This window comes from Carettochelys insculpta, chromosome 1 (genome assembly GCF_033958435.1).
Source record: "Carettochelys insculpta isolate YL-2023 chromosome 1, ASM3395843v1, whole genome shotgun sequence".
Classification (NCBI taxonomy): domain Eukaryota; kingdom Metazoa; phylum Chordata; order Testudines; family Carettochelyidae; genus Carettochelys; species Carettochelys insculpta.
The window spans coordinates 198,591,904-198,612,853 of record NC_134137.1 but is presented as its reverse complement, the minus strand read 5'-3'; the positions used below and the strand labels follow the sequence as shown (position 1 = coordinate 198,612,853).

Genomic DNA, 20,950 nt, shown 5'->3' with positions numbered 1-20,950 from the left:
CCTACCAGTTAACCATCATAACCAGTAAGTCTCATCTGGTCAGGATGACGCTTACCAGTTAACTGTTAACATTCCTGGTTCTGGCTTACAAAATCGCTTATCAAAGTGGCATGCCTGCTGCTGTTTATTTCCCACAGCACCTAAGGGATATCGTGTACTTTTACAACACAGGTTGCACCTCTGAAAATTGGCAGTCTGGTCTGGCAACGTCTGCGGTCCTGCTGGTCTGTGGATGTTTCTGGACTAGAGAGCCTGGGAGCAGAAAGGCAGGATGTCAGCTGCAAGGAGGTGGGCAGCTTGGGGCCAGAGCCTCCTGCAGTCCTGAGCAACATAGGGCTCAGGCCCTGCGGCAGCAAGGCAGGTGGTGAGGCCAGAGCCCACAAGCAGCATGGGGCTAGAGCCTCATGGCAGTCCTGTGGCACCATGGGCTGGGACATCAGGGCTTGGCCACCCAAGACATAGCAGGTGAGTAAGAAGGTGGTGGGGAGCTGGAGCAAACACTTAAGGGCCCATGACAAGGGACCTCTCCAGTTTGGCAAATTTGTCTTGCTCAGGACTGGTCAGGTCCCAACTATGCCAGACCAGGCAGGTACAAGCTGTGCTCCTGAAGACAAGCACTGTGCAGAGTTCATGTGATAGAGTTGGGTCCACAAAACAGTCAAAAGTGGTTTCTAGGGCAGGGAAGGACAGAGGCTTGTTTCCAGTCACTTTTAAAGTGTCAAACAAGATTTCATATTCAGAACATATTCCATTTGACTCAAAACTCTTTTTTCCAATTGAATGCTCCAGCCCCCCAACAAACCCCCCTTGGACAGGCTGAATTTTGTTCAATTGGTACTGAAGATTTCTTGGAACCTCTACTGTGCTTTGTGGGGCGGCCCCCCGCCCACAAAAAAAATGAGCTAGATTTAATGACCTATTCTAAGAGTAAAACCCAGAGCAGCATCTCTAGTAGTTGTACTTCAGAGTCATGGTGATGCCTGACTGCCCCTGAAGTGGCTGTAATGTTAGTGGAAAACTTAGTGAACCTCCCCCACTCTATCAATATGAAACAAGTGTATTGAGACTTTTTTCAGTAGAGGTTTTTAATATCTTTTTGTGTTTTGTTTTGGTTCCCGGTGCATACAGGCATATTTAAATCACGTCGGCAGGGGGGCGTCAGGAATTTGTACTAATATTCCTTTCTGGGAAGAGTGGTTTAAAAACTAGGCATCTCTTTTCTGAAAGCAGATTAATGGGGATATGGTTAATGTGTATAAATCGCAAGTGCATGTAGAAGATGCTGCTTCAGAATGTTCTTTGTGCTGCCTTGCTCCAACTGCCTTCAGAGCATTCAAGGGAACTCCTGTATAAAGAAAAATTAGGACAATAATAAGATAGTTGTTGCAACCTGTAAATATTACTGGTCACACTAGTTATTGTAGTGACATAATTGCAGTTCATTGGCAGTCCTAGAGAGGCTGGGTATGAAATATCACGTGTGCTGGCTTGTTAGGCTATTTGGTCCCCCACCTTTTAATAGCTGAAGAGGCACTCAGTTGGGTGAAGTTAGAGCTTGAAAAATAGTTCTACAGCATAGTGTCAAATTGGTGATGTAGGTATAATACACAACTCTGATGGGTTGGCATATGTCTTCTCTTTTCTGTAACCTGAGTCTGATAGGTTGGGTCCCAGAAATCACTTGATGGGCTGATCATATTACTGAGCCATCCTGCCTGCCTGCCCTCTTGGATGTCCCACCACCCTGTCCTGATGAGCTAGAAGCTCATGGTCTCCTAGTTAAAGGCACAGAGTTGAGGTTAAAGCTAGCCTCAGAGCAACAGAAATGCTGAGAACAGCTCAGCTCTGGGAAGGCTCTGTTACAGGAACTTGACACAGCACCCAGGTCCACAGCCCCAAAAAGATCAAAACCCCAGATAAACATGTCTTAGTCTGCATAACAGTTTGATGGAGAGCAAACTCAAAATTTTTTTCTTCATCAATGAAAGATGTACAGTTGGTCTCCTCCCCCCATAACAATCATTTACACTGAGTTTAATAAACAGTGATTTTTATTACAAATAAAAAGTAGGATTTAAGTAGTTGCAGAAGATAATTGACAGCTCAAAGTAAGTTACTGAGCTACAGTAAAAACACAACGTGCCTGATACACTGAGAAGTTGTTAGCAGTCATTTCTCACCCCAGTTCTTACTTCAGGTAGTCTTTTTCAAACCAGAGCTGTTCTCTCTGCCTGGGATCCAGCAGGTCATGTCTACCTCTGTCCTTAGTTCTTTTGTTGCCATGTCTTTTGCCTGCATCCTCTTGAAGTGGGAAACTGGGGAACACAGATCTGGAGCAGTCACATTCACATTCATTGTTTGCTTCACAGTCCTTTTATATGGAATTTACTGAGGGATGGAAGTCTTCATTCAGTTACCCACCCACTGTGGAAAAGAATAAATGTCAATATGTATTCTAGCACCAGTGACCTAGTCACACACCAAGACCAGGCTTAAGGGGGAAAAAGACAATTCACAGATTGGTGTCTCAAGTACTGGGTTGCTAAATATCTTGAGTCCTGCTTATGGCTTTCACCAGTATTAACTTCAACTACTTGAATAATACAGACACAAATAGAGTATCCCCATTTAAGAGGTCATCAGTGGAGAGCTTGTATGTCATATGCCCTATTTGCATAAGTTTTATACAGTATTCATATCCTTAAACACCTGCCCATAAAAAATATAGGGATGCAGCCTCAGACCTGGGCATTGGAGAAGATAGAATCTTCTCTTACCCCTCCTATGTTCCCTCCCTGCAGTTTTTTTGGAGGCGAGGTATTTTGCTCAGGGCTACCAGATGAAATGCTGACTGGGTGCTTTTGCTGTAAGAGCTGGATACAAGACTGTTCATCAAGTTTTAAGGCTGCATGTTGTGAAATTCTTTGATTTGAAAGGACATGTTTTTCATAACCCTCCTTAAATATTGCAGTGGAGCTTTTGCTTCTATGTGAAAGGAAGTGCACAGCTTGCTTGATTTTTATTACTTTTTTAATTGCTTTAAAAATCTCAAATCTGTTAAAGCATTTTCTCTTCAATCTATATGTGATATGCTCTATGTAATAGAAACTTTGTGGTATTAAAATAAGGTTGCTGGTATGGAATCTATATATTAATCACAGCTTTTGAGGGTTTGGTGAGTAGATGGTTTTATCCACAGTCCACAACTCCTCAAAAATAAGCTTATAGTGCTTGAAATGTGAAGTCTCACTTATTCTTGGTAGTATTCTGAAATGTTGCTGGCATGATCAGACTCTGTATACTTTGTATTCTAGTTTTTACTTGTACTTATCTAATAGATATAAAACTGCCATGTAATTATTGTGCTTAATGTTTTGCAGATGTGGTTACTTCATTCATGTTCATTCTACAGCTTACAGAGCAATTTTTCAGCTACTAATGCTTTCCCCAATAAGTTCATTAGTTGTGTACTTCTTCACTGGTTGTGATCTACAGCATATATTCTATTTGAAGTGTGCAAATCTACGTTTCCTATCCTCTGGGGAGCTTAAGATCCTAAAGTTGATCCCCAGTCTTGCACTCCTGCCTAGAAATGCAGCACTTTATGGCTCTTCATTAGCCCACCATTTGCTGATAAGAAGTTTCCTCCAGAGTCTTAATTAGAATGAAAGAACAAAGTAATGGGGAAGCAGAAACAGCATGAAGGCCCCATGCACTCAGTAGCAAACTGGAATGAAAGTCTGCTGTAAGCTTCCTGATTGGTGGAACCACAGCAGTAACTTCACATGAATTTAAAAGGCTTCATGACTGAATTACGTGCTTTGTATTTAAATCCGTGAAATACTTTCTGATAGGTTCAGTCCCCTTGAGACTATTGTTGATGTGACGAAACAGCACAGCACCCACCTGCCGGTCCTCTGTGATGCCCTACTACCCTGTCCTACTTAGCCAGGCCCCTCTGGTTTCCTCCAGAGTGGGTGTTTCAGCCCACAGTAGAGTAATACACTGAAATCAGCTGTCAGGTGCTCCCCAGTGGGACCAAATCTGACTTGCTCTGTATGAAGTTTTATAAAATGTTTGTCCCCTTATCAGTGAGAGAGGGCGATACATGGCTGTTCTGCTTCCTCCCTTACCTGGGCCCAGTAAAAAGGATCTGTACTGGATATATTAGTGATTTTTATTAAGTATGTGACTTAAGTAGATCCCAACCCTTATCCCTATACTGGAGCTTACACCCCTTGCTTCATCCCAATCTCTTGTGCCAGCTTGGTGAAAGTTAGCGAGGGTGTTGAGAGAGTGCTCTGGGGTGGGGGACAGGCAAGGAAATGGGCGTGCAGGTGGGACCTCAGAGAGAGGCCAGGGCAAGGACCAGAGCAAGTGTATGTGTGTTTTCTGTGATTATAAAGTCAGCAGCCCCATGCCCAAATCTAAGTTCATTGTACAAATTTTTAGAAGAGAAGTTCAGGGAAGATGATGGTAGAAATTCTGGCAGCAACATGGAAGGTAAGTGGAAGCAGTTTAGGAATTGGGGATGAGAATGCTAGTAGTTTATTGATGTTCTCAGACCTAAAGGTAATAATTTAGATAAATAAGGTATTGAGAAAAATAGAGCACTTACCACCTGTCCTACCTACTTGCTGCAGTCTAGGGGAGACATCACTGCATATGTTTACTTTTAGTTCATGCTCTTTATTTTCATGAGGGCTAAAACCTTTTCATGTAATAAAACTGAAATTCTGGGCCACGATTCTGTGGCAAACTCTTGAGCTGTAGAAGCCTGAGTGCCCTTCTGTGGAAGCAAGTAACTCAGCCCCATTCAATCACATGTTTGGAAAAAAATGTATGTCCAAACTAAAGAATGCATTGTGCTTTTTTTGCATTGATCATTTAAGAAACTTGACCAGAAATGGACTTGACTAAACAGCTAGTGACTCTTCTGCCCTCACTGCAGGGGTGGGGAACCTCTTTTGGGTCAGGGGCCACTGACCCACAGAAAAATCACATACAAGTACAAGTGAGAGGGGTTTAAAAAAAACCAAAAAACCAACAAATCAACCCCCCACCCCCAAAAAACAAAACAAAACAACCCGCCACCCCACCGGTAGTTTGGTTTTATTGCTTGTCAAAAAAAGACACCTCTAGTGGATTTTTGTGGGGGCCCAAACTGAGGATTGCAGTGTGTGGGAGTGGGCTGGGGTGGGGTCAGTGTCTTGGCAGGTTGCAGGGGGGAGTACAGGAATGGGGTGGGGAGGCCAGTTGTTACACAACTGGGGCCTAATTCTTAAACTCAAGAGGTTGCCTACCTGGCCCAGCCCTGATGGCAGGAGGAGGGGAACAGATGGCCCTCACCAATGGGAGCGACAGGACAAAGCCTGCAAGCAGTGCAGGGGACACAGCTTCCGAGTGCTGCCGTTTTTGGTGCAGAGCCGGTGGGTTGGCCTCTGACCATGGCTTCGTTTGAGCTGGTTGGTGACGTTTGGCTCTTCTCCCCTCACCCCCAGCAGCACAGAGCTGGTGCTTCTGCCACAGGGTGGGGTGGAGGGAGTGGGAATGGTTCCCCCATGTGACTGGAGCACCAGTGCTAGCTCCCCACTGTTGGTGGGGGTGTGTGTGTGTGTGTGTGTGCAATCCCTGAGCCTCATGAACCAGATCAAAGCAAGCCCCAACCAATGGGCAATCATTTTCCCCACCCCTGCCTTACTGAGTTCTGGGTTCCTTGTTCATTTTAATGCTGTCCTAATGCCTCAAGTTCCTTAATATTGGTGGTATTTTGGCTAAAGCAGCTCCACTTTATTTAACCTTTTTCCTGTGCATGCCTGATTAGAGGGCATGGACAGATTTAACTGTTAAGTAAACAAAGGTTTAATGAAATGTGTTGTGCTACTATTCATGGCTTTTAATGCTAGACTTTGTAGTTGCCTCCTTTTTGAAGTGTTCTGTACACTTTACTAATTGTGGTTTAGATACCAGGTTTTTTGGCTACCAAAACTAGCTGGTGACTGGGAGACTGTTTTACAGCAGTTTATAAGGTGAACTGCTGAAAAGCCTGGGACATTATGGCGGGATCCAGTACTTGAAGGCTCTTAGCTCTACATTAGATGGCCTTGCAGACTGCCGCAGAACTGGAAGATTTTGCTGCTGAAGAGCCAAACAAGCAAGCTGGCAGGAAACTAGATAAGAGACGGGAATAGTTGCCACTGAATGGCTTTTATTTCTATGAAGTGTCTGGAAAACTAACAAAGCTCTGTTTGAAGAATTTTAGGCAGCTCCATTTATTGATGTGCCTCAAGAGTATATTTGGTACACAGACAAAACTAACATTTAACTGTCTCTTTCTGTTGTATGTGTAAGGGAGTGTCAAAATTAGTTAGAAATCTGTGGGTCGGAAGCCACTTTGTAATTTTCTTCTGATAGGTACTGAAACACTTGAATGATTTATTAATCCCAGCGATTGACTGGTTACTACTTTTGGTCATCAATTCAGTGCATAATAGGATTGTAATAGGAGTATTTAGAAATGCCTTTTTTGTGGGTCAGTGGTTGGAGGAGGACTCACCAACCAGCCAAGTTTCAGGTATGCAAAGGCTGACAAGACTGTATTGTTGCAACACTTACAAGTGCTTTTACTGTGCTGTGTTAGATGTATTCCAACTGGAATACAATGCCACTTTAAAGCTCGAAGTGCTAATATCTATATAGCAGTATTGTTACCCTGCTTGCTCTGTAATTCTACAGAGAGGAGTGTATAGCATACTTTCATTTCCACCACGTTATATCTTGTTCATGTCCAAACTGATTGTTCATTTGTGCATGTATTTTCTCCAGTTTGCTTTTTATTATGAATTCTTTTACTTTGCCCAAAAGGATGTCCATTTTCTTTTGGTCCTAATAGAGAATGGTCCTTCACCAGCTCATTGAATGAACTGAAGGTGACTACTTTTCACTTTTGTTTTGGATATGATTTCATATTATAAAATTTTTTTTCCACGCAGCATGGCCAGGGGTTCACCTCACCAGTACGTACAGTCCTTCTCATTGGTCAACGTCAGATACATCAAAAAGAATGAACAAAAGGGGGCAATTTATTGAGTGAACTGTCCACTGTTGTCCAGGCCCAGCTTCTGCAACTTGAAAGCTGGGGGACACCAGAGCATAGGGTTGCATTTTTGAACATTTTGGCCATTGGTGGGCCTGTCCTCCATGAATATCCTTTTTTTTTTTTTTTTAAATCCTGGTTACATTTGTCTTTCACAACATTGCCTAGCAACAAGTTCCATAGTTTGACTGTTTTGTGTGAAGCAGCACTTCCCTATGTCTGTTTTTAAACCTGTTACTTATACATTTCATTGGTAACAGAGAGAGCCCTGTTAGTCTATATTCTATCAAAACAAAAAAGCAGTCCAGTAGCACTTTAAAGACTATAAAATAAATTTAATCTAAATTTAATAAATAACAAATGACCACCTAATACATTATTTTGTTAGTCTTTAAAGTGCTACTGGACTGCTTTTTGTTTCAATTTCACTGGGTGACCCTTTATTCTTGTGTTATGTGATGAAGTAGATAATGGTACCTTGTTCATTTCCTCTGTATCCTTCAAGGACTTTACAGAGTTTTGTCATATTCCCGAAGTTGTCTCTTTTCCAAGCTGAACAGTCCCAGTCTTTTTTTTCATATATCCTGATACGTAAGTTGATATATACCTTTTTTAAAAATTTTTGTTGGCTTGCTCTGTAATGTTCAGTTAGAATGGAGCCCTTTTTTTTTTTTTGTTTTTTGAGGTGGGGTTACCAGAATTAAATAAGCTCACAGCTTGAATACCGCATCTTGGATTAATATAGCAGCACTGTGAAAGTAACTGTCTTTTCAAATTTTTCCCTAATACCCCTAGGGGTAAGCAAACTTTGTCAGGCCCCACTTTTCCTCGCTGTAATTAGCCCTCCCCCCAACCTCTCTAATGTAATCCAAACTAATAGAAATTTCGGTTATGTTCATATGGGGCGGGGGGGGGAACGTTTTGGCACATACAAGAAAACTACAGAGAAACTAAAAACTATGAATGTGAATGCACATGCCCTGAAAAGAGTAACCTTTTCAACATTTTTACCGAGCCCAAGACCCAGCAGCTGATTGTGCTGCTAAGCCCCCGACTTCCACTTTGCACATCTTTGCCATAATGGTTCCTCACATTCGATTTTTTTATTTTTGACTGTTTGCTGCACAATATGCAGATGTTTTCAGAGCACAGTAACTCTAAGACCTTTGAATGGATATAGCTAATTAAGATGCATTATTTTATATATTACTGGGATTCTGTTTTCCAATGAACAATATCTGCATTTATCAACATTAAATCTTGTATTTCCTCTTTTTTTGTTTACCCTTTTGTAACTCTGTGCAGTCAGCTTTGGATTTAACTATTTCAAGTAATGTTGTACAACATCTGCAAACTTTGCCACTTCACTGTTCACAACCTTTTCCAGATCGTTTGTGCACATCCTGGGTCTCGGTTTGGGTTCTAATTCTATCCATTGTGAAAACTATATTTATTCCTTCCCTTTGTTTCCTGTCTTATAACCAGTTTCTGATCCATGAGAGAACCTTTCCTCTTAGCCCATGGCTGCCTCCCTTGCGAAACAGCCTTTGTTGAAGGACTTACAATTTTTGAAAAGTGCAAGTACACTGTATGCACTAGATGTCCCCTTTCTACTACCTTGTTGTGGTGGTATCCCTCTCGCCCCCCCCCCCCCCCCTGCTTTCAGAGAATTCTGACAGGTGGGTGAGGCATACTTTTCTTTTCCAAAAGCTGTGCTGACATTTCATGAACACACTGTGTAATGCTTTTTCCACTATAGTTGTAACTTGTTAAACTTACTAGCCTTTAATGGCAGGATCACCTCTGAAGTGTTCTTCTATAAATTGTTACATTAGCTGTTAGCCAGTCACCCAGTACAGCAGCTGGTTTAAGGAACAGGTCACATGTAGTAGTTCTGCAATTTCATATTTAAGTCCCTTCAGGACTACTTCTGGGTGCATGCCATCTGGTCTCAGTGACTTATTACTATTAATTGATCAGATTAGTTCCAAAAGTTGCCTATTGACCCCACAATCTGGCACAGTTTATTCTTTTTGGGTGACTGGTCTGGTTTAGATGTGGGTATCTCCCTCATCCTCTGCAATGAAAACTGAAACAAAGGACTCATTTAGGTTTTCTATAATGACCTTGTGTATCTTGAGTGCTCCTTTATCAGCACCTCAGTCAAGTGGCCCCTAACTACCTGCTGTGTAATATATAAGGAAGAAAAAAGACCTACTTCAAGTCTTAAGTCAGAGCATCCATTTGAATTATTTGCTATAGATAGATAGAAATATAGTCTCTAGCTCAGTAGATAATTTAAAATGCTACTTTTTTGGAGTAAAACATATAAGAGCACTTAAGAAATTGCACTTGAGTACAATTGATTAGTCCAGATTCATTCCAAGAAATGCTTAAAAAGAGTACATAGTTACCAGCTATGAAATTTTTGGGAGGAAGCTAAATGTAAAATAGCTCTGAACTTCTCAACATAACTCTCTAACTTTAGGCCTGGTGTCTGGTTTTTGGTTTTATTTGGGACTACTTGAGATTTTTTAATTTTATTTTAAGATTTAGGCCTCAATCCTGTGATAACTTGTGAACTTGCTTTACTCTGTGTGCTGAGGAATCTTACTGAAGGCATTGAGGGGCCTTTTTATGTCGAGTGTTGATCAGCCCTCTTTAAGTATAGTCCAGTGGTACTCAAGAGCATTGGCGGGAATTGTCCCTAGCAGCATCTCTTAAATTTGTGAACAAGAGGAACTTCTTCCTCATTTATCTGAAGGGGTGCATAGTTGCAGAAGCAGTCCTCTCATGCACATTACTTCAAAGCAAACATTTACGGTAGATGTAAAGTGTTCTACTTGAGTAGGTAGAGAGCTGGCAGAAGTTGTTGTGGGTAGTTTCTTGTGAGCACAAGTCTATACTTTGCAGCATTACTTTTTTTTCCCTTCAGAGGGAGTCTTCGCACTTTTAAGGTTGCAGCAGTAAATAATACTACCTTACAAAATATGTAATATGAAATAAAAAATATCACCTTCCATATATTTTTAGAGTTTGACGGTTTTGATCAAGAATGCTTACTAAGCAGAGCTAAGACCACCAAATAGCTTGCTGTTATAACTATAAGCAAGTAATGGTATGTGTCTGGAGTGGGATTGCATCTCAGAAAAAAGGCAGAATCACCAGATCAAGTACAGGTCTCCAAATTGACATAACTGATGAGATGTTGAAAGACTGCGATGAGCTAGACAAATAGGATGAACCTGGAATATGATGTCTTTTCAATAAACCTTACAGAAAAGAAATAAAATGGAGAAATTTGGAGTAGTACTATGTTTTGACACATTGAGTTATTTCAGGAGTTAACTAAATCAACATAGCATGTTGATGCTATGGGAAAGCATTGAAATAAGGCTATTCAGCTATTTCAGAATGGCACATCCACACTGACTAGAGCCTGTCCTTGACTTGGAGCTCTGGAAGCACTCCAAAAAGGGCACCAGGAGCGCAGATAAGTCCTGTCACTGCTGAATCAAACACACTGATTCTTCCAGGAACTCCTGTGCAGTTGCATCTCGCAAGCCTTGCCCTGTGGGACATGACCATGACGCAGTAGGCGTGCACTGTCTTATAATCTGGTTGCCCTTGTGGACCCCACAGCATGCACAACATGGAGCCAGAGGTGCAGCAAATCTTTGTTGGGCTTATGGGCCATGTGCTGCACCTCATGGTGCAGTACTGCCAAGTTGCCCATATGTTTCTACAGCAGGACCAACCTCAGCATGGTCCACAGGCCCTGCTCACCCATGTCCTAATGCTTCTGCTGCTGAGCCCCCCATTCCCATGGACACTGTGGAATACTGTCCTGACAGCATGAGATTGGACTGGTTGGAACCACACTGTCCTGCAGAGGTAGGGTGGTCAGTAGTGGCTGCAGAACTTCTGTAAGCGGGAGGCAACCTTATTGGAGCTCTGCAAGTGGCTCCCTCCTACCCTCAAGTGACAGGACACCCAATGAGACCTGCATCCTTGTGCAGAAGCACGTGGCCATTGCCCCGTGGAAGCTCACTGCACTGGACAGCTACTGGTCAGTCACAAATCAGTGTGTGGTTGGGGTCATGCTCCTGCAGGTGGCCAAGACCATCAACCATGTATAACTATGGAGGGTTGTCACTCCAGGGAACATTGATGCCACTGGATGGTGTTGCTGCCCTGGGCTTTCCTGGGGGGGGTGCTCTGACCACCAGGCTGTGAACTATGTCAATAGGAAGGGGACTTCTCCATGGTGCTGCATGCCCTTGTGGATCAGCATGGATTCTTTACCAACATCAACACTGGGAAGGCACACAACACCTGCATCTTGTAGAACTCGTGCTTCTTCTGAAATATGCATGCCAGCACTCTTTTCCTTGACCACACCATCCATGGGGGGAGGTGGACATGCCCGTTCTGGGTGACACAGCCTACTCCTTGCCCTCTGGCTCATGAAGCCCTGCACGGGCAGACTGTACCCTAGCAAGAAGCAACTAAACACCAAGTTGGCCATGTCTACACTAGCCAAAACTTCGAAATGGCCATGTAAATGGCCATTTCCAAGTTTACTGATGAAGTGCTGAAATACATATTCAGTACCTCATTAGAATGCCAGCAGCCGTGGCACTTTGAAATTGATGCGGTCCATCCAGATGGGATTCCTTTTCAAAAGGACCCTGGCAACTTCAAAATCCCCTTATTCCTATCTGCTTTTAGGAATAAGGGGATTTCGAAGTTGCCAGGGTCCTTTTAGGAAAAAAAGCCCTGTCTAGATGAGCCACGCGGCGGCGAGCTGTGGCAATTTCAAAGTGCCGCAGCTGCTGGCATTCTAATGAGGCACTGAATATATATTTCAGTGCTTCATTAGTAAACTTCAAAATGGCTATTTCGAAGTTTTGGGCTAGTTTAGATGTAGCCGTTGAGCAGATGCTGCATGCTGGTGGAATGTGAATTCATTCAGCTGTTGTAAGGGGAAGTCCAGGAGTCTGCTCACCTGTCAGGACTACAGCGAGCTTGACATCCCTTTTGTAGTGGTAGTTGGTCTTGCACTCCATTTTTGTGCAACATTTATCCAAAATTCTATCGGTTTAGGAAAAGTTGGCAACAAAAGAATTTGACATGGTTATAGGTTGAAGATTCTATTTCCCCACCCCTTTTTGTTAGGGAATTAAGATTTTTGTAGCATTCTTACTTTTAGTATTGCTGTAGAAAGATTAATTTTATTCAGTATATTATTGTGCTACTTTGAACTAATACCATTACTTGCATAATTAACAAGAAAACTGGAGCCAACCTGATACAGCACACTTGGGTCCAAATTTAAGAAGAAACAGATGGCTTCTTGTGTTCACTGCTGTGAAATAAACACAATTTAAAGAACACGTTCCATGGTGCAGCCAAAATTAAATGTGGTAGAAATGAACTGCTGTGGGTGAAGGTCACCATGTGCAGAATATTGTGAAGGATCAAGCAGTAACAGTGCTGAATCATATGAAAATATAGTGAGAATGTTCTATAAATAGTGCCTATGGCCATTTCCTTTATACTTGAATTCTTTATCCCAGTCAATGTGTGAAGAAAGCCTTAGGCTTTTTGGATTAGTAGGACTTGCCAAGCAGTAAAGCTTTTCAGGAATGATTAAACATCCCTATTTTTCCCCAAAAACTTGAGTGCATCATTATTTTAGTCTGACTTCTGATTTGGACTTTGTAACTGTCAGTAGTGTTACTGTTTGACTTGCTGAGTTTATTTTTTCCAGACTGAACCTTGAGGTGTATTAGTACAAAATAAGTCCTTCAGAAATAGTTGACAGTGGACTCAAATGGGAATTGATATGTTATTACTTACAACTCCATTGAAATACTTGAAGTAAATAAAACTTGAGGTTGACTCTGAATTACTATTGCTTTTAAAGCTTATTTAATATGATAAGTCTGTGTAGATGATTCCAGCAAGAAGTGCTCTTTGCGGAGAGGAGATTAAGCTGCTTATCTGAATATGGAAAATGTTTGCCATCTAGTCCTTTAATTTAAATCTGACTTACAAAAGGAACTTGTATAGTTACAGTAAACATGCATAATAAGGTAGATGAATGAATTTTAATGACTGCGTTGTCTCAAGTTACAAATAAATTAAATATATTTTTCTTTCAATTTCCCAAGGTATATGATTAATATTAATTTTAAACATTCTGGTGTCTTTTTGGCAATATGAAAAATTGAATGGTTAACAAGAACACAATTTCAAAATAAAGTAATCAGAATTACCAACGCCATGTTTCTCAATTGCCCCACTTCTCAATTGGCATTGGAAGTGTATAGTATTTTGTCCCATGTACTTTTGGCTGTATGCCTCTTTATCAGCCACTGTCTTTGCAGTCACACTTGTGTTCAAGTCTTTGCTACATGCTCTGCTGATTACCTTGGAAAAGGGCAACGCTGTAACTGTTGAGATGACCTTTCAGTTTATTTTCTCTTGTGTAATATGAAAAGTGAGCTAACACAGTCTGTCTACTGATTTCTAGAAAGACTTCCCCCCCACACACTTTCTACAATTTTCTGCCCACATATGATGTGGTTTCTCTCTATAGTTGTTTATTTAACACAAACAAAGGTAATTACTGAGGAGGTAAAGAGAAAATGTTGATAGCAAACAAGACGACAAAACCAAGCAAACCCTGTTTCAATACGCAATCTGTATCCACTGTAGTAAGTGTTACACAGGTGTATATTAAAACAATGAGCATTGAGTGAAATAGCTGCTCTTGAACTTAATGTTGGTAAGAAAATACCTTTACACAAAAATGGGCTAAACAGGAAATGTTACATAGTTAATTTGAGCCGGTATATACTAGAGAAGTACAGATGAAAGGTTAAACCCCTTGTATTTGACTGCTGTAAATGAAAAATGCTGTCGAACTACTGATTACCATGACAAATAAATGCAGAGTGAATTTATGTTGAAAAGGGCTCAGCACTATTTTACCGTGTTTAGTTGCCACTTTCAAATGGACTATTTGACAACAGAAATTTTCTCTTGGCTGGAGATGCTTCTTAGGGGCCCTGATCCTGCAAATGTTTACCAAGGTATGAAGCTGCCTTGTAAGGGATGAGGTTTCATGCATTAAACTTATGCATATATTTTTGCAGGATTGGTGCCTTTTTAGTAATGGATTTTCCATGTTTCTGGAAAAAGAATTGGTAGGAGAGGGTGGTACCTTTATAAATATTTTAACTCCTCTCTTAAATACTGGAGTCTAATTAGAAAAAAGATGTAAATACTTTTCCCCTTTTCCCCCCGCCACCCATTGGTCACTTCATTTTTCTTCCCCTGATCTTTCATTTGCACCTTTTTAGTTCTGAATTAAGTGTGGATGTTGAGTGTTAAACAACCTGAAAAACCTTGCAAGAGGCATTGACTGCCAAATTGCTGTCAAAGCAGTCATTTATATAATAAAATATTAATGAGGAAAGTAAAATAGAGGGTTACAGTTTTTCAGTAATTTACTTCATGTTTAAGAAAACACCGTGCCAGAATTAAAGTTAGCAATGGTTTGCTTGCTGAAATATTATTAAAATAGACTGCTTAGTTATTAAATTTAATTGCTTATTAGTATTTACTTCTCTGCCAGAATTAGCAGCTGCTGACTGGAAATGTCAAGAAAAACTTTATAATTATCCTGTAATATTTCTGGTTCATATTCTTTTCATCATATTTGTGGAAATTAAGATGTATTTCAGGGCTGGGTCTTCATATTACTGTATTTTTAAAAAAAAATCGGATGCTTTTGTGTGGAGAACATTCAGCAAAACAAATAATTGCTCATTAGTAGTAAATGAATTAATTTGTCATGTTAAACAATGTGTGGTTTGTACCTACCATTATTACTCTCGAGTTGGTTACTGGCTTGGAGATGGGGACAGTATAGGAAACACTTTCCCCACTTGTGAAGATGGTAAGAAATGATAATTAAGATACAACTTCCCCTTCGCTTTGGCGTGGTCTTTTTGGCCTGCTGTGTTTGTACTAATGAGAACCTGCACCTACTGAAAGCCTCTGACTGCCTCAAGGTGAAAGGCACAGTAAATCTTGAAGGCAGAAGAGACAGTAGGAATATTTAATTGTGTATATTGGGGACAAAGCAGACATGGAATTAATTTCAGATGTAAGCAAATTAACTGCTATGCAAGTAATGTGCATTAAAATTGATACACCAGTCGTCTTTCTTCTGCAGAAATAGGCAGTAAAGTGCCTTGGACTTAAAGTATTGGGCTATTTCTATCCAGTTTTTCCTTTCCAGTATTCCTGAATATGGAGAACACCAATTTCGGCTGTTTGGCCTGAGGGACAAAGTGTGTCCTATAAAGTAAAAGCAAATTGTAATTAAGCAGATGGTTGTGCTTGTCAACAAAATAACTATTAACATCCAGAAGTTCAAATGTTTCATATACTAGTGTTTCAGAACAGGATTTGAAATAAAACTTACTACTGAGGAAACTTCAGAATAACTTCTGCTAGTAGGGATACAGCAAGGCTGTGTTTTTATTTGGAGCAGAGACTATTTTAAATGCAAATTTTACCTGATTATCTGTGCCCTATGTTTGGCTTCCATTCTGGTTTACTGTACACTAAACACTTATTTTCCAGAAGAGCTCACAAAGCCTTGTATCTCATTTAAACAATTGAAGATGACACGAGCTGGAAATGGAAAGCCTAAAGAACATGAGAGTTCTTAAAGTAGATGACATACCTGTTCCTAACTCTGCAGATGTTGAACTTTCAATTTTGATTCCAGTTTGGTACAGTCTGATGGTGATCAATGGTGGGTGTGGAGTGGGGGATGTGTACATTAAACTACCACTGGTTCCATGGCATTCCAATGAATAGCTCAAAAACAGGGAAAGGTGAAGTTACTTGCATATTGACTTCTTAATACTGCATGTAGAACTTTTAGGGAAGAGACACCTTCATCCACCCATAGTCATCCTTGGATCACTGGAGAAATGAGTGAAATGTCCATTTTTAAACCATGAGAAGACGAAAAATAACAGGTTCCTCCAATGGGCTGATCTGTATTAAAGTTAGCCATTGACCTTTAGATTCTTCTAAAGCAAGTTACTTGAACATTAATCTTTCTGTACACTGTTATACTCCTGCACAAATGTTAGTCTGCCTACTTTTTTTAAAAAAAAAAAAAAAGGAAGCTGAATCCAGCAGGATTTAGATGGTGAGTGAAATGGGGAAAGAATAAGCAGAGATTAAAAAGAAAGTGGCTATTTTAATACAGATGCAAACCTTTCAGCAGCTATGACAGAGTGAAGGTAAAAGCTAGTGTTGTCAGTGCATTGCATTTCCACAGCTTTGAGTGGGTTGGTTCACAGTATGTGTTTGCTGTTCCTGCTGTAAATCTCCTTGCGATGAACAGGTGGATGGAGGTATCCTCATTCTATTTTTCGGTTATGCTCCAACATACGCATCACAACTTTTTTTTTCTTTTCAATATCTATTGAGTGTTAATTGTTGCAGCCAGAGGAGAGCAAACCTGAGAAATGTTGCATCTCTTAAACTTTCTCACTTTTGCACAACTGGTAAAATAAGAGTATGGGTAATACTTTCTCAAACATGCTGTCAAGTATAAGACTAAAACTCTGTGGGTTGGTTCTAATACCAGATGTTCTACCGGCTCCATTCAGTACTCCTGTGTGCTTGACTGCCCTTCTAAACCTAAGGATATGCCCCTCCCTTATGGACAGGCAATTATCTTAAACTAATTTTGCAAATGATAATCAAAGTTTGATCACAGCAAGCAGAGATGAGATGAATCCATAGGCACTGACTCTGTGGGTACTCCAGGGCTGGAGCATCCTTAGAGAAGTGCCAAGCTCCCACTTCTGTTCCCTTCCCCTTGCACCTCTCCACACCTCGGTGGCTCTTCTGATCTCCTACTCCTTTGCCCTTTCAGCACTACCAAAGCACCACCGAAAGCTGATTGGCCATGCTTAGGAAGCTAGGGGAGGGAGAGGAGTGGAGACAAGGCATGCTGTGGGGACCATGCAGAGAGGATTTGGGAAGAAGTGCGGTGAAGCCTTGGGGGAAAGTTTGGCATGAGGGGTGAGGTAGAGCAGGGTGTCAAGGTTCCTTCTTTATAACTCAAGAACGATATTGTTAGGCTTGTCAGTGCTGCCTGTAACAAGTAGGGCCAGGAACAGAACATAGCAGTCCTGGTACCTGACCCCTTTGGTATCAAAGGGCCTGTCTAGTTCACTCAAGCCTGGCCTTTCCTCTGTGACCTGATCTTCAGAAGTAGGCAGCATACCTTTCCCTGTCCGACTGCTACTAATATGGCTGAAGCAGAAAATAAGTGTATGAGGGAGCTGCAGGCTGTGTTCAAATTACGTGAAGACCATGAAGGGTTGGGGACAGAGGTAATATGTTGGAATGAGAAATCTGAAATAAGTTAGTTGTTTTATATTGCAACACATTTTTAGAATTGAATGTTGTGCTTTTTTTAATTTTGGTACTTTGGTTTGATGGGGTGTATTAGAGGTAACAACTGAACTTATTTGAAGAAGGAAAACTGAGAGGTTTCACTGGTGCTGCGGTGTCCAATACACTTTTTCCGTTCACCACATGTGCCACACTGGGCAGCGCTGTGTGGTACAGTGGCTCATCAGAGTCACGCAGGTGAAATGTCTTCTGCCAGCTCTACCCACATGCCCCACCACTTGGTGGGACAAGCACATGTGGCAGCTCCTCCTGTGGCATGTGGTGAGGGGGGGAGGCCCTCCAGCAGCAGAGGGCAGCAAAAGCCACAGCAGAAGTTTTGCACAGAGCGGGTGGGTGCTTAGCTTCGGGGTGGGAGGGTGCTTGACTCTGGGCCGGGGAGGGGAGGCAGGCTGTGACAATTGTTAAATTTCTTTTGACACCACTGCACTAGTGCACATTTATGATGTTACCTAGGGTACTGGTGGACAGCTCTGTCCCCTCAATGCTCACTCCAGGGCACCTTTTGCCCTACTTCACTGTGTGCATCTTGTACTGGCCTGCACCCTTCTGGATGATGCAAACTCATAACATCTGTCATTTATTAATAGAAAGTCATTATTCCAAATGGATTTTCCCCAACATGTCAATCCAAAGTTACCTGGTTTACATAAAATAAACACATTCATTAACTAGGGAAAGAGGAATTTAAAATAAGTAATGAGGTATACAAGTCCAAATTGGTTATCAGTAAATAAATGCAACTAACGCTTAACTTTGGAAACTAAGTAAATATAAAAGAAATCTCTCTTCTCACATATTCCTGCAGTCTTACTGGTGGGATGTCTTTTAGTTCAAATCTTGCCTGCAGTCTAAAGGTGTTTTCCCTAGGTGTTGATTCTGTGGATAAAAGTCAGGGGAGGTATGATTTGGGATGTCTGCTCTCGTCTCTTATAGCCCTTTCTTTTGTTCGAGTCATCTCCACCTGATGTTCAGGAGACAGTTTGAGACTAGGGCAGTGGTTCCCAGACTCTTTGGCATCACGCCCCCCCCCCCCTTGATTTTTGAGAAACCTTCATGTCCTCCCACCTCTTCATCACCATCATCCAAGCCCCCTTTTAACAAAAAATTCAATTTGTAATTTAAAATAAGCACAAACTTGATATAAAATGTTATTTAAAATTAAAAATAAGTACAAATAGCTTTTTCTTGGCCCCTTGTGGGTGCCTGGTGCAGCCCCATCTTGCCAGGTGTCTGATCCCTGTGCTGTCAGAGCCAGCTGTCTGACCCAACTGAGCTCCGCGCTGCTGGCGCCAGCCACCTGCCTGCCCAGCAGCTGATGGGGCCCCACACTGCCATGGCCGACCACCCAAGCCCCACAAGTCCAGCAAACTGGCCGCCTCAGCCTCGCAGACCCTGCCTCCCTGAGCCCTTACCCTCCCCCAAAGTCAGGCACCCCCCCAGTCTCTCATCTAACTCTATCCTCCTCCTCCTCCCCAACCCACACTCCTTTACCTTTACAGGAGGCAGTTAGCTCCACATGGGTCTTCACCGGTTGCCTGTTTTTTATGGTGGCTGCACTGGGTCATGCATGTAAAATGACGGGAGCTGAGAGCCAGAAGAAAAGGCTGGCGTTTTCTTGGGGCGGAGGAGTGTTGGGAGGCTGGGTTGCCTCACATCCTCCCTGGAATTTCTTCACCCAACCCCCACCCTCTGGCAACAATGGACTAAGGACTTTAAACTGCTGCTGCTTTGTCAGAATGTTGTGGGTGTTTTTGTTTTGACCATAATCTTTTTTGCGGAAAAGTAATCGGGTCATGGTCCCTTTTAATCCTGCTCACACCTGATTGAGGTGCTGGTTAGCCTTTTGCCCCCTCTTTGTCATGCTGCTCTGTAGCAGATATGGACAGCTACAGACCTTGCTATGTATACCAAATTCGTTTGTGACAGCATCCTTTGATGCTCCACCAGGTACAGCTGAAATTCTTTTAAATGATATATTTTACACAGTGCCATCTGGTATGCTTTGTATCCAATTTCTGGTATTGTCTAGAAAAGGGGGAATGTGGTGTGCAGACTATCACATCGAGAGGTCTTTCTAGTGTGTGAGGAAAATAGATCTTTGTCTAAATTCAAAAACTAGAAGGTATATAAAGGCACAACATCAAGTGTGGAAGCAAGTAAAGCTTACTGAACAGCTAAGTTTCTTTTACAAATCCTGTGATAGTAGCTGATGCTACTGTTCCTTTTTTAATTGCAAGGGAGATGCTTGGTGTCTTGAATCCTGAGTTCCTAAGGTTATGTAATGTAGATAGGAATATCTGTTCAATTGAAAAAAGGAAAAAAAAAAAAAAGCCCTCATTGTGGAAAGACAGAACACAAATCAAAAGGCAAATTAAAAAAATCACTATTACAATCTCCACGTCTCTCTTAAAGGCAGTCTCGTTGAGTATTCTTGTTTAGTCTGCCCACAAACATTTTTCAAAGTATAGCTGTATGTTCAACAAGAAATGTAGCCCTAAGTACACTTGTGCTGCACAATGCTCTGACAATGTGAAAAGGTGGAGGAGTGGAAAGAATCCATATGAAACTTAACTCTCATAAGGCAAAGCAAATATTTTGACCATGATAACTGAATGGGGATGTCTGGCCTAAGGAAAGCCAGATTTCTGATAAATCCTTCTGAAATTGATAGATTGGCATTTATCAATAATTAAAATATAGAAGAAAATTCAGAAGTTGGCATTCTTTTTTTGTTGTTGATGGCTCATACTAGTTAGTAGGTACCGCCTTCTGAAAATTGGTATGGTATTGATTTGGATGCAGTTAGGCAATTCTTCTATTACTTGATATGTACAATTCTCCAACTGTAGAATAGTATGTTGACTGCCAACTGTTGTTCATCAGATCAAATGCATTGTTTGAATAACTTTCAATATCTTAATGTTCCTGTGAACATTCCTAACTTACTAAAATATCTAGCTGTGTCTGTCCATGCTTGCTTTCTGGAATGTGTGTTGAATGAAGTGTTTGACTTGGATGCATGGGTCTTGCTAACAAGCTGAGCTTTAAGTTTCTACCAAACAATTGTGCAGCAGAAAATGCCAGCCATTAATGCAACCCTAGGAATATTTTTCTATGAGAAGGTGAGTATTCCAGTAGCTGAGCCTCCTAATCAGAGAGACGCAGGTGCTGGATTGGGAAAGGAATGGCTTGCTTCATATGGTAGGAATCTGGTATTTGGCGTATCGTATCATTGCATATCATCTGTTACTACATCCTTTATGTATCACTTGCAACAAACTTGATACAATTATGTACAAAGGTTAGAAAACTCTGCATGTGTATTTACAATGC

At 41.5% G+C, this 20,950-nt stretch overlaps 1 protein-coding gene and 1 long non-coding RNA gene across 5 annotated transcripts in view; one reads left to right on the top strand and one right to left on the bottom strand.

Moving 5' to 3' along the window:
- The window catches only part of GBE1 (1,4-alpha-glucan branching enzyme 1), a 308,337-nt gene that overhangs the window by 27,139 nt on the left and 260,248 nt on the right, over window positions 1-20,950 (top strand). The gene's annotated exons all lie outside the window — the stretch shown is intronic.
- Window positions 1,122-19,243, bottom strand: LOC142006964 (uncharacterized). 3 transcript variants are annotated; one of them, XR_012643868.1, is made up of 4 exons: window positions 19,109-19,201; window positions 18,411-18,493; window positions 2,193-2,424; window positions 1,122-1,345 (listed from the first exon to the last, which is right to left on the bottom strand). It is a non-coding gene; the product is annotated as an uncharacterized LOC142006964 (long non-coding RNA). The 3 variants fall into 3 exon arrangements; XR_012643867.1 differs by lacking the exon at window positions 18,411-18,493 and having other exon boundaries at window positions 2,181-2,424; window positions 19,109-19,243; XR_012643866.1 differs by lacking the exon at window positions 18,411-18,493 and having other exon boundaries at window positions 19,109-19,243.